Here is a 17,386-nt window from a genome sequence, read left to right as displayed (position 1 = left end):
TTCGACCATGATTACTAGTTTAAAAATATAATTTTTAATTATATTTTTTAAAGGGCTTGCAGACATTGGGTAATTGAGTGTCTGACATACAAAGTTTTTAAACTGCTGATGTGCAACCACATTTTGAAATTGCACCTTTTGTACTCTACTTTTCAAACTCTCAACAGTAAATTATGTCTAGATTCTGTTCCAAAATAGGAAATTCATCCGTGGACCTTCAGTACGGGAATCTTGAACCAAATATTGTATAATTTGTGGTCACTAGATGGTGAAATAGTTTAACCTAAATTTTCCAGTCTGATTGAAACCAGCTGTGAATTACTGGGGCGGGAGTTATTACTGAGTCTCTGGGATAACTATCCATTGTCCTTTCATGAGAAGGTCTCCATTACAGTGGAAGTCACGTTGGTGCACCCAATAGGGCTTCAGCAGATCCTCCTAACTGGGCCATCCCTTTTTGCACTACTGCACTATCTGTCGGCAGATGGGGTCTCGTTGCTCCTCTGCAATCTGCTGCAGTTTGGTCCGAGATGCAGGTAGGCTGTCCCTTATTGCATTAATGGACACCTGTACCTCACCCTCTAGACATTGCTCCTCCTCTGATAATGGATGTTTAATTGGGGCCCTGGGGAGTGCATCTACTGTGATCAGTGCCTTCCCTGGCACATACACCATCTTGTAGGTGAACCTCAGTAATCTGAGCCGGAAGCGCAAAACTCTGGGAGGCAAGTCGTCCAGTGCTTTTGTCCCTAACAGAGCCAACAGTGGTCTGCTGTAAACTGCAGGCCAATAAGGTATTGGCTGGGCCTTTCACATGCCCATGTGATAGCCAACACCTCCTCCACTTGAGCATACCTTTGCTCTGTGTCGGATACATTTCGGGAGATGTATGCTATTGGACGCCACTCCATGTTGTCCTGCATCTGAGCGAGGACCGTCCCTAGCCCAAAGGATGATTGGGGACTGGGGATATCTGTGATGGAGCTGATCTTCTCCGGGTCTCGCTCTATTCCAGCTGCACTGATTTTACGTCCCAAGAACAATACCTCTAACTGTGCATTTTTTTTCATTGAGTGTCAGGCCAGTCTCCCGGCGTCGGGTCAGAACTGCTGTGAGCTTTACATCATGTTCTGCTCTGTCCTATCCGCACATGAGCACATCGTCCGCGTGGACTATGACGCCACTCAGCCCATCCAACAGCTGGGACATGCGTCTTTGGAAATGCTCAGGACAGGAAGCGATTCCAAATGGCAAAACATTAAAGCGGTGACGGCCAAGCGGTGTTTTAAACGTTGTGAGCGCCCTACTCTCTGATGACAGCGGTGTCTGCCAGAAACCTGAGCGGGCATCCAGTTTTGTGAAGACTTGTGAGCCATCCAACTGAGCCAGTGACTGCTCCACTGATGGTAAGATTTGTCTCTCTCTGCAGAGTGCCTCATTCAAGTTAGTCATGTCCACACAGATCCTTATGTCCCCATTGGCTTTTGGGACCACTAGCTTTGTCCTGCACTCAATTTGAGGTAATTTCCACACTGCCACGTAGGGCTGCACAATATGGGCAAACAATCTAGGCCTAATCTTATTGTTGAGATTTGATGCGATTTAGAGCAAAACACTTGGGTGAACTGCTGGAAATAATGATTTTTATTATTAGTAAAATTCTATAGTATATAATAGGGGGCACTTTGAATCGTGTTTGGCATGACAATACATTAAAATGCCAGGGAGGAGTTATTGTGACAGTTGGAAGCAAAGTGTTGATATGTGTTTCCTAGGGGACCCTGTAATCTTATGCTACATTCAATGTTTTCTTTTCGCTACCTCATGTAGCTAACATTCATGCTTCACATATTCCTGTTCGATTTAGAAGATACTGTAGCACAAAAAACATGCAGATGTAGGTTTACACTATCACTGGTATTATCAGGTTGTATTGCTAGTTACGTTTGCTCAGACTCAGTACATTTATTAGCTCGATAACGATTAGCAGCTAACAATATTTAGGCCCAATTTACAACAAAAAAAGACAAACTAACTGTTTGAAGATGTAAAACACAAACTAATAATGAAATTATAGAATGCGATTGGATTTAAATTAATTAAGAAGCAACGTGAAAATAGCATCGTTGTCATCAACATTGTTACATGTGCTGCATTGACCATACACACACTCAACGCAAGTGTCTGAATTATTGACGAGGCGGGGCTAGGTCTGTGTGGACAGCAGTGCGGAGAGAGATGACTCGAGTAGCGAAGTAAACAATAAAAATAGACATTCCACACGGCGTATCACATTTAACAAACCAAACATTCAAATACCATTATAGAAGGTAAATTTAAAAACCCAAACCAGTCTGTGCATCAATACTGGTATATCGTAAAATACTGTATAACCCTACGACACCGGTAGCAGGCTAGCTAGGACACTGGTAGTGTCATTGTAAAAAAAAAAAATGTTCTTAACTGACTTGCCTAGTTAAATAAAGCTTAAATTTTAACAAATGAAATAAAGATGGGAATGAATGACACTGGTAGCTAGACAGTGTCCTTTGCCCACGCCGAACACTGCATTCCTGCAGTTCTACGTCTGTGTCCCAAGGATCCCGGATAGCAAGGACATCACATATTACATCGCTTCCTCACAGTTTTAAAAGCCTGGTAAATCTGTTACATCTGCGATCCAACGCATCAACAGATGACACATACATTTTACTACAGTAACTACGTTTCCATCCAGTTTCTATGCGAACAAAGTCTTACCGTACACAAACAATCACGACAGCTGTGATGGAAAAAGGACGTTTCAGTAAATGTGTATAAATGCGACAATTTGTTTGTTCAACATGGAGGTATCTTTTTATGTCTGTAAAATGAGTTATGCAAAAATGGATACAATAACCATCGTAAAGTAAACTTGGAGTCACTCGATGGTATCGTGTGTGTGGTCCTCCCACTACGACCCGGGAAACCTTTCAGTTTATTAGGCTACTTATGAAGTAATTTATGATGAACTTCACAGGGTGGTGAAAGTGCACAGTGATCTTGATACTCCTTTCCTATACATTTTGAGGGTCTGATTCTGGTGACATGATGATGATCCATGCTTGACTGCCGTTTGATAAATAAAAATATTCTCACTCTTATCCTTAATAATCTCATGTAGACCAGCCTACCCGCACATTCGACCGCGCTGTATCTGCGAGCTGTTTGCTAGAACGCACGTGCCAAGACTAGAATAGGCACGTTCCCAGATTCAGGAATGGCCACGTGCAGGAACGCCCCCCGAATTGCGGGCCTCAATTCGACACTATTGGACTTCACTGCAGCCAGGTGTGGAAAACTGTCATACTTGAGTAAAAGTAAAGATACCTTAATAGAAAATGACTCAAGTAAAAGTCACCCAGTAAAATTATACTTGAGTAAAAGTCTGAAGGTATTTGGTTTAAAATATACTTAAGTACTTAACACCCCTGACTGCAGCCTCTATAAACCCATCTTTCTCGTATGTGTAGTGCACCTACCGAGATTATATAGCTGGAGATACACTTCAACTATGACAGACAAAATGAGAAACAAAATCCAGAAAATCACATTGTAGGATTTTTTTATGAATTTATTTGCAAATTATGGTGGAAAATAAGTATTTGGTCAATAAACAAAAGTTTCTCAATACTTTGTTAAATATCCTTTGTTGGCAATGACAGAGGTCAAAAGTTTTCTGTTAGTGTTCACAAGGTTTTTCCACACTGTTGCTGGTATTTTGGCCCATTCCTCCATGCAGATCTCCTCTATAGCAGTGATGTTTTGGGGCTGTTGCTGGGCAACACGGACTTTCAACTCCCTCCAAAGATTTTCTATGGGGTTGAGACCTGGAGACTGGCTAGGCCACTCCAGGACCTTGAAATATTTCTTATGAAGCCACTCCTTCGTTGCCCGGGCGGTGTGTTTGGGATCATTGTCATGCTGAAAGACCCAGCCACGTTTCATCTTCAATGCCCTTGCTGATGGAAGGAGGTTTTCACTCAAAATCTCATGATACATGGCCCCATTCATTCTTTCCTTTACACGGATCAGTCGTCCTGGTCCCTTTGCAGAAAAAGAGCCCCAAAGCATGATGTTTCCACCCCCATGCTTCACGGTAGGCAGGGTGTTCTTTGGATGCAACTCAGCATTCTTTGTCCTCCAAACACGATGAGTTAAGTTTTTACCAAAAAGTTCTATTTTGGTTTCATCTGACCATATGACATTCTCCCAATCTTCTTCTGGATCATCCAAATGCTCTCTAGCAAACTTCAGACGGGCCTGGACATGTACTGGCTTAAGCAGGGGGACACGTCTGGCACTGCAGGATTTGAGTCCCTGGCAGCGTAGTGTGTTACTGATGGTAGGCTTTGTTACTTTGGTCCCAGCTCTCTGCAGGTCATTCACTAGGTCCCCCCGTGTGGTTCTGGGATTTTTGCTCACCGTTCTTGTGATCATTTTGACCCCACGGGGTGAGATCTTGCGTGGAGCCCAAGATCGAGGGAGATTATCAGTGGTCTTGTATGTCTCCATTTCCTAATAATTGCTCCCACAGTTTATTTCTTCAAACCAAGCTGCTTACCTATTGAAGATTCAGTCTTCCCAGCCTGGTGCAGGTCTACAATTTTGCTTCTGGTGTCCTTTGACAGCTCTTTGGTCTTGGCCATAGTTGAGTTTGGAGTGTGACTGTTTGTGGTTGTGGACAGGTGTCTTTTATACAGGTAACGAGTGTTGGACAGAGGAGCCTCTTAAAGAAAAAGTTACAGGTCTGTGAGAGACAGAAATCTTGCTTGTTTGTATGTGACCAAATACTTATTTTCCACCATAATTTGCAAATTCATTCATTAAAAATCCTACAATGTGATTTTCTGGATTTTCTTTCTCGAGCAGGAGAGCTTCAAATGTCCAAATTCAACCAGTACCAACAAAACTGGGAAGTAGTAATGTTGGTTGCTTTATTTATCCAGTCCAATTACAAACTAAGCCAAACTACCTTATTTATTAAATTTGCTAGTTAGGCCCAGGTTGTTATCTCGCAAGCTTAATCACCTGAGCTTGAATTAGCATGGCCTCCTCTGCATTGGGTTGTTTCACAGCTAATATGAACATTTGGCTACGTTTCTGTAAGCAAGCCGATATGATATTGCATTGACCGAATGGCATTTCATACCCTGTAAGTCAGATGTTATGGTTTTCTATATGTGCCTCAAGATCTGACATATTTTGCCTTCTCTTTTTTTTTTTGATCCTGAACAACTGTCAAGAACCAGAAACGGATGTGCCCGTACCAGCGCCACCAGTTGAGAATTAGTTTGTTGCAGATGGATCATTGACACTGAAGAACCACAGAACACAGTGTAACCTGAGGCTTCCACACCGCTCAATAGGTAGGCTATTTCACAATGAGCTTTGGTTCTATTTGAAATATTTGACCTGCGGCTCACACCTGAGAACACAAGATAACGTGTTGCAGCTGAAAACCGACTAACCCTGCTTTTTCTTTTGCAGGTATCTCGGAATATCCTCGAATGGTTTGTGTTAGGATGTGCCATGTGATGAAGATTACAAAAGTCACTACATGTACCAGTATACTGTATGTAGCCACACCTGAGGATGTTGTATTTTTTGTTGTATCGTTATGTAGAGGTTGAGTAGAGCAAAGGTTGGAGAAGTTGATTTTGAGCAGTTCGAGGTTTGGGGATTCTATATTATGACATTACATTTTCAACAATTTGTTGACTGGGGTGTCTGGATACCCTTCACACCATATCTCACATTCTTCCTGTCTATGCCTCCTGCCTGTGTATTATAGCTGCTGCTGCCCACCACCAGTAGGAAGTGTCACCTGCGTGGTGTGTTTTGTTATACTGCACATAATCAAACAAGTTTTTATTCAACCTTGACATTGAGTGTTTTGCCGTTGTTTTTCATTTGTGAGTTGTCTGCTTATAGTCAAAGACTATCTACAGTACCAGTCAAAAGTTTGGACACACCTACTGCTCAGTCTGCGACCTAGAATTTGTAAGATACTGCTCGAATGAAACAGACGGAGGCCCAGCTAAAATAGTCAAAAAGGTTTATTCACGGGAACGTTCTGGCGCGCACAGTACAAAGACCTTCATTTTATAGCGACACACATACTTCCACACAAAACATTAGGTATCTGACGCCCACACTGTCCTGCTACCCAGCTGACAGAGATTAGGGGAGTCCGTGAGAATTACTTCTTCCCACCCTCCCCCAAATAAGGGGAGACCCTGGGAAGTTCTCAGTGCCCCAGCCAAGGTCGGCCCCAAATTTTGCTCAGACAGTCTGTTATCAAGGTACTAGATATATTGCCACCAAAACATTCATTCTGACTAAGAACTACACTCCCAGATATATAATTCTACTGACTATAACCACACACAGCATTAAAATAATCTAATGATTCTAATCAATTTCATACAATCATATGGTTTCAGAGTTATGGTTTCAATATTCTAATCATTTAGTAAAACATATCCCATTAACACCTACTCATTCAAGGGTTTTTGTTATTTTTTTTCTATTTTCTACATTGTAGAATAATATTGAAGACATCAAAACTATGAAATAACACATATGGAATCATGTAGTAACCAAAAATAAAGTGTTAAACAAACCAAAATATATTTTCGATTCTTCAAAGTAGCCACCCTTTGCCTTGGACAGCTTTGCACACAATTGGCTTTCTCTCAACCAGCTTCACCTGGAATGCTTTTCCAACAATCTTGAAGGAGTTCCCACATATGCTAAGCACTTGTTGGCTGCTTTTCCTTCACTCTGCGGTCCAACTAATCCCAAACCATCTCAATGAGGTTGAGGTCGGGTGATTGCAGGCCAGGTCATGTGATGCAGCACTCTATCAGCCTCCTTCTTGGTCAAATAGCCCTTACACAGCCTGGAGGTTTGATGGGTCATTGTCCTGCTGAAAACAAATAATAGTCCCACTAAGCACAAGGGGGCTTAGTCCCACTAAGCACATGGGATGGCGTATCGCTGCAGAATGCTGTGGTAGCAATGCTGGTTAAGTGCTCATCAGACCAAAGGACAGATTTCCACCGGTTTAATGTCCTTTGCTTGTGTTTCTTGACCCAAGCAAGTCTCTTCTTCTAATTGGTGTCCTTTAGTTGTGGTTTCTTTGCAGCAATTCCACCATGAAGGCCGGATTCACGCAGTCTCCTCTGAACAGTTAATGTTGCGTTGTTACTTGAACTCTGAAGCATTGATTTGGGCTGCAATTTCTCAGGCTGGAAACTCTAATTAACTTATCCTCTGCAGCAGGGGTAACTCTGGGTCTTCCTTTCTTATTGGCGGTCCTCATGAGAGCCAGTTTTATCATAGCGCTTGATGGTTTTTGCGACTGCACTTGAAAAAACATGAAAAGTTCTTAATTTTCCTGATTGACTGACCTTCATGTCTTAAAGTAATGATTGACTGTCATTTCTCTCCTTACTTGAGCTGCTTTTGCAATAATATGGACTTAGCCTTTTACCAAATAGGGCTAACGTCTGAATAACCACCCATACCTTGTCACTACACAACTGATTGGCTCAAATGCATTAATTTGTGGAATTTCTTTCCTTCGTAACTTTTAACAAGGCACACCTGTTAATTGAAATGCATTCCAGGTGACTACCTCGTGAAGCTGGTTGAGAGAGTGCAACACTGTCATCAAGGCAAAGGGTGGCTCCTTTGAAGAATCTCAAATATAAAATATATTTTGATTTGATTAACAGTTGTTTTGGGTTTCTACATTATTCCATATGTGTTATTTCATAGTATTGATTTCTTCACTATTATTCTACAATGTTGAAAATCGTAAAAATAAAGAAAAACCCTTGAATGAGTAGTTGTGTCCAAACTTTTGACTGGTACTGTATATACTGACAAGATACTGGACTGACAATGGAAATAAATTTCGCAAAGGCAGAAGGCAGGCGGGATCAGGCGGGACCATTCTAGCCAACGAGAGGGCAGATACGCTTGTGAACGACAGGCACAACTCCGATATAAAATATTTGTTCTCGGAAGTTGCTGGAATGCCACGTGCATCCACTAATACTGTATCAATACATTGGAAACAACCTAAACATTCCAAAACATATTTTCGGTCCAATAATCCTTTTGGCTAATTAGCAATGACATTTTATGTTGACCAAATTCGACACTCATTGACCTGCATACAAAACCGCCTGGAAGACTTCAGTCTTAATATTATATAGTATTATATAATATAGTAATATGAAATGTAAAGGAACATTACTATTTACATTGCTTATGAACATGGACTTGGGGTGGTCCATGTTCCTGCCAGTAGCGCATTTATGCTATTGCCAGCACAATATGAGTATTGTGAATTAACTGTTTCACCAAGCACGCAAGTTATTCATTATTCTGTCCTAGATGTGTCACAGTTTTTGTTTCTTCATTGATACTCACTTTTCCATCATTCTCTCTTGCCCCCCATCAGCTGCACTGTGAGCAGAAGGGGAGTGCAAATATGAAGCAGGAGGACCCAGAGCCCACACCGTTTAGAGAGGAACAGGTCTCTGAAACCTCAGTGTTCTTATTCACGCCTTCCAGCGTGAAAAGCGAATCTGATAATGATCAGGACCCATCTTATGTTTCACATCTTTACCAAACCCAAAATGAAGAAAACCCAGAGAGTGACGTCTACGCAACAACACAAGTGCAGAGATCAAAACAGAAGTTGATGGAGAGGACTACAGAGTATAGGAACCAACCGGTGACTCTCAGCCCCTCTGCGGTAAACCCAAACTGTTCTGCAGTAAAGAGTGAAAACGGGGATTGTGTTGATGGGGAGGCAAGTGAAGGACTTATCTCAAAACTAAAGCCACTCGAATCAACTCGGGCAAAGAAAGAACAAAGCTTCTAAATGTCTACCAATGGCAGGAAAACCAGTGAGCTGAAAGTGCCATTAGGATCTAACACACGGGAGAGACCCTACGTGTTATGTTTGCCAAAAAGGCTTTTGGACAGCATACACTTTACAAGCAAATGGAATTATTCACACAGAGGAGAAATCGTTTCAATGCGAAGACTGTGGGAAATGTTTCAGCAGTAAGGGAACACTGAAGAAACATGTTAAGATTCACACTGGGGGGGTGAGATACAAATCAGAGAGAAAATATACCTGTCCTGTATGCAGAAAAGGCATAAGCACAGCATTCAGGTTTAAAAATACATCAGAGAATTCACACAAGGGAGAAATAATTTCAGTGCCTGTTGTGTAGAAATGTTACCCATCAGCAAATTATCTTTAAAAAAACACCAGCGCACTCGAACATTGAGAGAAGACATTTTGGTGCAATGATTGCAGCAAGCACTACTGCTGCAAAAGCACCCTGAACATGCATTTAAGGATACACACGGGACAAAAATGTTATTGCGCAGAATGTGGCAAATAAAGTGTATTCAAAAAGTATTCAGACCCTTTGACTTTTTCCACATTTTGTTACATTTCAGCCTTATTCTAAAAATGTATTGGTTTTTTTCTTCATCAATCTACACACAATAACCCATAATGACAAAGCAATAACTGTTTTTTGCACATTTAAAAAAATAAACTATCACTTTTACAGAAGTATTCAGGCCCTTTACTCAGCACATTGTTGAAGCACCTTTGGCAACGATTACAGCCTCGATTCTTCTTTGGTATGACATGTCAAGCTTGGAACACCTGTATATGGGGAGTTTCTCCCATTCTTCTCTGCAGATCCTCACAAGCTCTTTCACGTTGGATGGAGAGTGTCGCTGCACAGATATTTTCAGGTCTCTCAAGAGATGTTCGATCGGGTTCAAGTCCGGGCTCTGGCTGGGTCACTCAAGGACATTCATGTCATGAAGCCACTCCTGCATTGTCTTGGCTGTGTGCTTAGGGTCGTTGTCCTGTTGGAATGTGAATCTTTCCCCAATCTGAGGTCCTGAATGCTCTGGAGTAGATTTTCATCAAGTATCTCTCTCTACTTTGCTCGGTTCATCTTCCCTCGATCCTGACCAGTCCCTGCCACTGAACAACATCCCCACAGCATGATGCTGCCTCCACCATGCTTCACCATAGGGATGGTGCCAGGTTTCCTTCAGATGTGATGCTTGGCATCCAGGCCAAAGCTTGCAATATTGGTTTCATCAGACCAGGAAATCTATCAGATTGACCATCAGGTTCTTGGTCACCTTCCTGGCCAATGCCCTTTTCTCCAATTGCTCACTTTGGCCGGGTGGCCAGCTCTAGGAAGAGTCTTGGTGGTTCCAAACTTCTTCCATTTAGGAATGATGAAGGCCACTGTGTTCTTGGAGACCTTCAGTGTTGCAGACATTTTTTGGTACCATTCCCCAGATCTGTACCTCAAAACAATCCTGTCTCTGAGCTCTACGGACATTACCTTCGACCTCATGGCTTGGTTGTTGCTCTGACATGCACTGTCAACTGTGGGACCTTATATAGACAGGTCTGTCACTTTCCAAATAATGTCCAATCAATTGAATTTACCACAGGTGGACTCCAATCAAGATGTAGAAACATCTCAAGGATGATCAATGGAAACAGGATGCACCTGAGCTTAATTTCGGGTCTCATAGGTCTGAATACTTATGTAAATAAGGTATTTCTGTTTTTATAAATGTGTAAACATTTATAAACTTGTTTTTCACTTTGTCATTACGGAGTTTTATGTGTAGAATATTGAGTATTTATTTTTATTAAAACTATTTTAGAATAAGGAGTAACGTAACAAAATGTAGAAAAAGTCAAGGGGTCTGAATACTTTCTGAATGCACTGTACTTTGGTAGGACGGCAAGGCTCACAGACCCTTTGACAATTCACACAGGGTAGAAATCACATGCGTACAATATGTGGCCCATGCTTTAATGTAAAGTCAGCACTTAGAAATCATGTGAGGGTGCACACAGGAGAAATCACATAAATGCACTTGGTGTGAAAAATGATTTAAAACAGCACCTGCTCTAAAACAACACCGACAAACCACACTTGTGCCTTTTGTGTGAAAAGCACTTTAGAATGACCAGTGATCTCAAATGCCACCAGCGGCGAACTCATTGAGAGAAACAATTTCCATGCCCTGGATGTGGAAAGTGCTCATGACATTGACTAAACTTAGCGGTCATCAGCTAATTCACACTGGAGAAGAACTGTGGCAAATGCTTTAGTCAACAGGAGCACCTGGCAGGGCACGGACTCATACAGTAAAGAAAAATACTATTTAAAGATCCTGTGCAATAGAAATCTTAATAATATAACAACAAATCATTGCCTCAGTTTTATTGGTCTACAGCACCATTAATGGTATTACTTTACAATGTGTCTCTATGACCCATGTATTCAAACCAACGCCCCAAACACGGGGAACTAAACAGTCCAGCAAAATACACGCACACGGACAACCGTAACCTACAGCCGTGTACACACGTACACTGAAAATAATCCCGCACAACCAATAACGGCCAACCATTTATCCTAAACTAAACAAAGGTGCAACTAATAAACAGAAAAGGGGGAAAAGGGATCAGTGGCAGGTAGTAGGCCAATGACGACGACTGCCGAGCGCCACTCGAACAGGAAGGGGAGCCACCTTCGGTAGGAGTCATGACACAGTGGTCATGGAGAGAAGGATAAACACTGTGATTCTATGTTTAGAGGAAATCTTCTGTGTATAAAGTGACGTGGAAGGGCACACTCCTTTGCCTTATATAACTTAGACCATCCCATATAACCCTCAGGATTTCATCCAGCTTCAACCACAAGTTTGCCTCCCCCCTCGGAACATTGCTGCAGGGACTTGCTTCCATTCAGCCACGAGCATCAGTGAGGTCGGGCACTGATGTTGGGTTGTTAGGCCTGGCTATCAGTCAGACGTTCCAATTCATCCCAAAGGTGTTAGTGGGGTTGAGTTCAGGGCTCTGCAGGCCGGTCAAGTTCTTCCACACTGATCAACAAACCATTTCAGTGTGGACCTCGCTTTATGCACGGGGGCATTGTCATGCTGAAACAGGAAAGGGCCTTCCCCAGAATCGTCTAGAATATAATTGTATTCTATATCGTTAAGATTTCCCTCCACTGGAACGAAAGGGTCTAGCCCGAACCATGAAAAACAGCCCCAGACCATTTTTTTCATCCACCAAACTTTACAGTTGGCACTATGCATTGGAGCAGGTAGCGTTATCCTGGCATTGGCCGAGCCCAGATTTGTCCATCGGACTGCCAGATGGTGAAGCGTGATTCACCACTCTAGAGAACGCATTTCCACTGCTCCAGAGTCCAATGGCGCCAAGCTTTACACCACTCCAGCCAAAGCTTGGTATTGCGCATGGTAATCTTAGGCTTCTGTGCGGCTAGTCAACCATGGAAATCCATTTCATAAAGTTCCTGACAAAGAGTTCTTGTGCTGACGTTGCTTCCAGAGGCACTTTGGAACCCGGTAGTGAGTGTTGCAACCCGATGACAGACTATTTTTACGCGCTTCACTCGGCGGTTCCGTTCTGTGAGATTATGTGGCCTACCACTTTGCTGCTGAGCCGTTGTTGCTCCCAGACCTTTCCACTTCACAATAACAGAACTTACATTTGACTGGGCAGCTCTAGCAGGGCAGAAATTTGACTAATTTACTTTTTGGAAAGGTGGCATCCTATGTTGGTGCCACATTGAAAGTCACTGAGCTGTTCATGAAGGACATTCTACTGCCAATGTTGTGAAGAAGTTGGATGTGGAGGTGCTGGGCTGGCATGGTTACACGCAGAGGTGTAAAGTATTTAAGTAAAAATAATTTAAAGTTATACTTTAGTCATTTGTGGGGGTTACTATTACTATTTATATTTTTTGACAACTTTCACCTCTACTTTTCTGAAGAAAATTATGTACTTTTTACTTACATTTTTCCTGACACCCACAAGTACTTGTTACATTTTGAATGCTTAGCAGGACAGGAAAAGTGTAATTCACACACTTATCAAGAGGACATTCCTGGTCATCCCTACTTCCTCTGATCTGGCAGACTCACTAAACACATGCTTAATTTGTAAATTATATATGAGTGTTGGAGTGTCCCCCTGGCTATCCGTAAATTTAAAAAACAAGAAAATAGTGCTGTCTGGTTTTGCTTAATATAAGGAATTTATATTTCAGCAATTACATTTTACTTTTAATACTTAACTATATTTAAAACCAAATACTTTTAGACTTTTACTCAAGTAGGATTTTACTGGGTGACTTTCACTTTTACTTGAGTCATTTTCTATTAAGGTATCTTCACTTTTACTGAAGTATGACAATTGGGTACTTTTCCCACCACTGGTTAAACATGGTCTGCGGCTGTGAGGCCGGTTGGACGTACTGCCAAATTCTCTAAAACGACGTTGAAGGTAGCTTAAGGTAGAGAAATTAACATTACATTCTCTGCCAACAGCTCTGGTGGACATTCTTGCAGGCAGCATGCCAATTGCACGCTCCCTCAACTTGAGACATCTGTGGCATTGTGTTGTGTGACAAACTGCTCATTTTAAAGTGGCCTTTTATTATCCCCAGCACAAGGTCATCTTAAGGGCATTGAGCCATTAACTGAAAATTCACTGGTTCGAATCCCAGAGCCAGCAAGGTGGAAAATCTGCCATCTGCCGTTATGTCCTTGAGTAAGGCAGTTAAGCCCCAACAGCAACTGTTCCCCGGGCACCAATGACGTGGACATTGGCTATGGATACGGAGAACATCAACACATTAGCATCAAAACTCCAGAGGACATACCCATTGGACTTGGGGCTCTGCTGGGAGTTTACCTCATATTTGGACTTTTAAAATTCTGCTTTGTCACCAAAATCATAATAAACACTGAGAACTAAAATATTATGTTGGTATTATTAATAATACACATAACAAAAACAATAACGGGTGTGTAGCCCAAAAGGTTATTCAAAAGGTTCTTCAAGGATCCTTTTTAGGGTTCACCCCACAGTTTCAACTGGAATAACCCCTAAAGGATACTCCAGGAACCTTCTCTTTTTAGAGTGGATCTGACATCTGAGTCAGGAAGCCATCGTCGATGGAATACAAGCCAGTCCTACTCCTCAGAAAACGACATTTACTGTATCTCTGGCTCTCACGCTACATTTGTTAGTGTGTGCATCAAAATGGCAGAGGCCATGGATTTGATCAGTTGCTTGATCTGTCTGGAGCTACTGAAGGATCTAGTGACAATTCCCTGTGGACACAGCTCCTTGTCTGTATACCTGCAGACACAGATGCTAAAGTGAGCAGTCATCTGCACCCAATACAGCTAGCCTTCAACATATTCTCATAGCCGGCATATTCTTACCTCTTCATTGCTTGATATCCATTGACTTGTGTCCATTCTCTGTTTTCAAAAGATTTGCACAAATATGAAAAGATACATGGTATCATTATGAAACAATATCAATGTACAAGGGACAAACCTTACCTTATGTTGAGGAGATATTTACATTTTTTCAGTTAAGTGCCTTCACCTGCTGTCCTTTCAAATTCTAATCCAAATGTTTCAGTTGGGCAGTTAGTTTCCTGCAAGAAACCCCAGCAGCTAAGGAGGTTCTTCGATGAACCCCACCTCCTATGGGGTTCTTGGAAGAACCTTTTTGGGTGCAATTTTCAGTGCCAAGAACCCTAAGTTTCTTCTGAGAACTTTGAGGATCTTAGAAGAACCCTTGTTGAACCCCTAATTTTTAGAGTATGGCAGGTCTGTACAGCAGAGAGCATGAGTGGTCTGTCACAGCCAGAGAGAGTGAACATTCTCACATTGATCTATGATGTTCAAGATCAATAGCTCCGGATCATCATTTCTCCCTATTCCGTAACAGCCAGTGAATGCAGAGAGAGAATACAGGTGAAACAAATAGAGCCCTCCCAATCTTCGCTATCTCTGTTTAATGGGACCGTGGCAGGGCCTTCGATGGGTTACAATGACCTGAGCAAGGTAAGAGGGAGGTCCAGAAAAAATACTTTTTTTTCTATCATAGAAAACACAATGGCTTGTTCTGAACTTAAACTATACTAATGACGACATGAACCATCATCATCAACAACTGTAGTTACACTGTCTAGAAACTTATGGAGGACTCTGTCCATAACCTACACAGCCACTTTACTGCTGATGGGGGTGTGGTTTATACACACCTCCCCTCAGGTTACAGGCTCACTGAAGGGATTCAATTAAGCTGCCAGGGTTTTTAAAATTTAACTTGGCAAATCAGTTAAGAACAAATTCTTATTTACAATGACGGCCTACCCTGGCCAAACCTGGACAATGCTGGGCCAATTGTGTGCCGCCCTATGGGACTCCCAATCACAGCCAGATGTGATGCAGCCTGGATTTGAACCAGGGACTACAGTGACGCCTCTTGTACTGAGATGCAGTGGGAAAGTTAATTTAGCATGGCCTGGTGTCCTCGGATTGGGGGAGCTTGTACATTTTAGTCCATTCCATTGGTCATTAAGTGAAATCTCCACCCACTCACTGCACCGGACCATGCAAAACTAACTTGCCCATTAATTTTATGCTGTATTCATAGCCAAGTGTTTCAAGCTGACCACCATTTCATCCCCTCCTACACTCCCTGTTACCCACGACTGCGTGGCCAAACACGACTCCAACACCATCATAAAGTTTGCTGATGGGACACTGGTGGTAGGCCTGATCACCGATGGCGAGGAGGTCAGAGGCTTGGCAGTGTGGTGCCAGGACAGCAACCTCTCCCTCAACATCAATAAGACCAAGGAGCTGATCATGAACTGCAGGAGAAAGAGGGGAGAGCACGCCTCATTGACATCGACAGGGCTGTAGTGGAGCAGGTTGAAAGCTTCAAGTTCCTTGGCATCCACATCACTAAGGACCTAACATGGTCCACACACACCTGCACAGTCGTGAAGAGGGCATGACCTCGCCTCTTCCCCCTCAGGAGGCTGAAAAGATTTGGTATGGGCCCTCGGCTCCTCAAAAGGTTCTACAGCTGCACCATCGAGAGCATCTTGACTGGCTGCATTATCACTTCGAATGGCAAATGCGCCACCCCGGACCGCAAAGCACTACAGAGGATGGTGCGGATGGCCCAGTACATCACAGGGGCTGAGCTCCCTGCAAGACTTCTATATCAGGCAGTATCAGAGGAAGTCCCGAATAATTTACAAAGACTTCAGCCTTCCAAGACATACAGTGGGGAGAACAAGTATTTGATACACTGCCGATTTTGCAGGTTTTCCTACTTACAAAGCATGTAGAGGTCTGTCATTTTTTTTATCATAGGTACACTTCAACTGTGAGAGACGGAATCTAAAACAAAAATCCAGAAAATCACATTGTATGATTTTCAAGTAATTAATTTGCAGTTCGATCCCTGGCTGAGTCATAACCAAAGTCTGTAGAAATGGGACCCAATGCGTCTCTGCTTGGTACTCAGCATTAAGGAGATAGATTGGGGGTAAGGCCCATGGGTTGTACACAGCTACTTCTTATAGTGAATAGAACCACAACACCTTCAGTGGCTTAATGCAGTGGTGGAAAAAGTATGCAATTGCGATACTTGAGTAAAAGTAAAGATACCTTAATAGAAAATGACTCAAGTAAAAGTTAGTCACCCAGTAAAATACTACTTGAGTAAAAGTCTAGAAGTATTTGGTTTAAATTAAACATAACTATCAAAAGTAAATGTAATTGCTAAAATATACTTAAGTATCAAAAGTATAAATAATTTCAAATTCCTTATATTAAGCAAAGCAGATGGCATAATTTATTTTTCTTTATTTGTGGCTAGCGAACACACAATATTTGACAAACCAAGCATTTGTGTTTAGTGAGTCTGCCAGATCAGAGGCAGTAGGGATGACAAGGGACGTTCTCTTGTTAAGTGTCTGATTGGACCATTTTCCTGTCCTGACAAGCATTCAAAATGTAACAAGTACTTTTGGGTGTCAGGGAAAATCTATGGGGTAAAAGGTGCATTATTTTCTTCAGAAATGTAGTGGAGTAAAAGTAGTAAATAGTAAAGTAACAGATACCCCAAAAAACGACTGAATTAGCATTTTAAAGCATTTTATCTTAAGTATTTTAAAGTTTACACCACTGTCCCCATGTGAGGGGGAACTGTAAACGAAGCCAAGTGAAGAGTCTGGAGGCTATTCGAGTACCTTCCCGCGAAGTAGTGATGAGCAGACCGAGTCGTATCAGTGAGCCGGCTCATTTGGCTACCAAACGGCTCTTCGTTCAAAATGCTTAAAAATCGACCTAGAACAAAAACTACATTTTTTTCACGCACTGCAATCATCCGCGTGGACCAGATTGATGC

The sequence above is a fragment of the Oncorhynchus masou genome, chromosome 18, assembly GCF_036934945.1.
Source record: "Oncorhynchus masou masou isolate Uvic2021 chromosome 18, UVic_Omas_1.1, whole genome shotgun sequence".
Taxonomy (NCBI): domain Eukaryota; kingdom Metazoa; phylum Chordata; class Actinopteri; order Salmoniformes; family Salmonidae; genus Oncorhynchus; species Oncorhynchus masou.
This window is presented reverse-complemented; position numbering follows the sequence as displayed.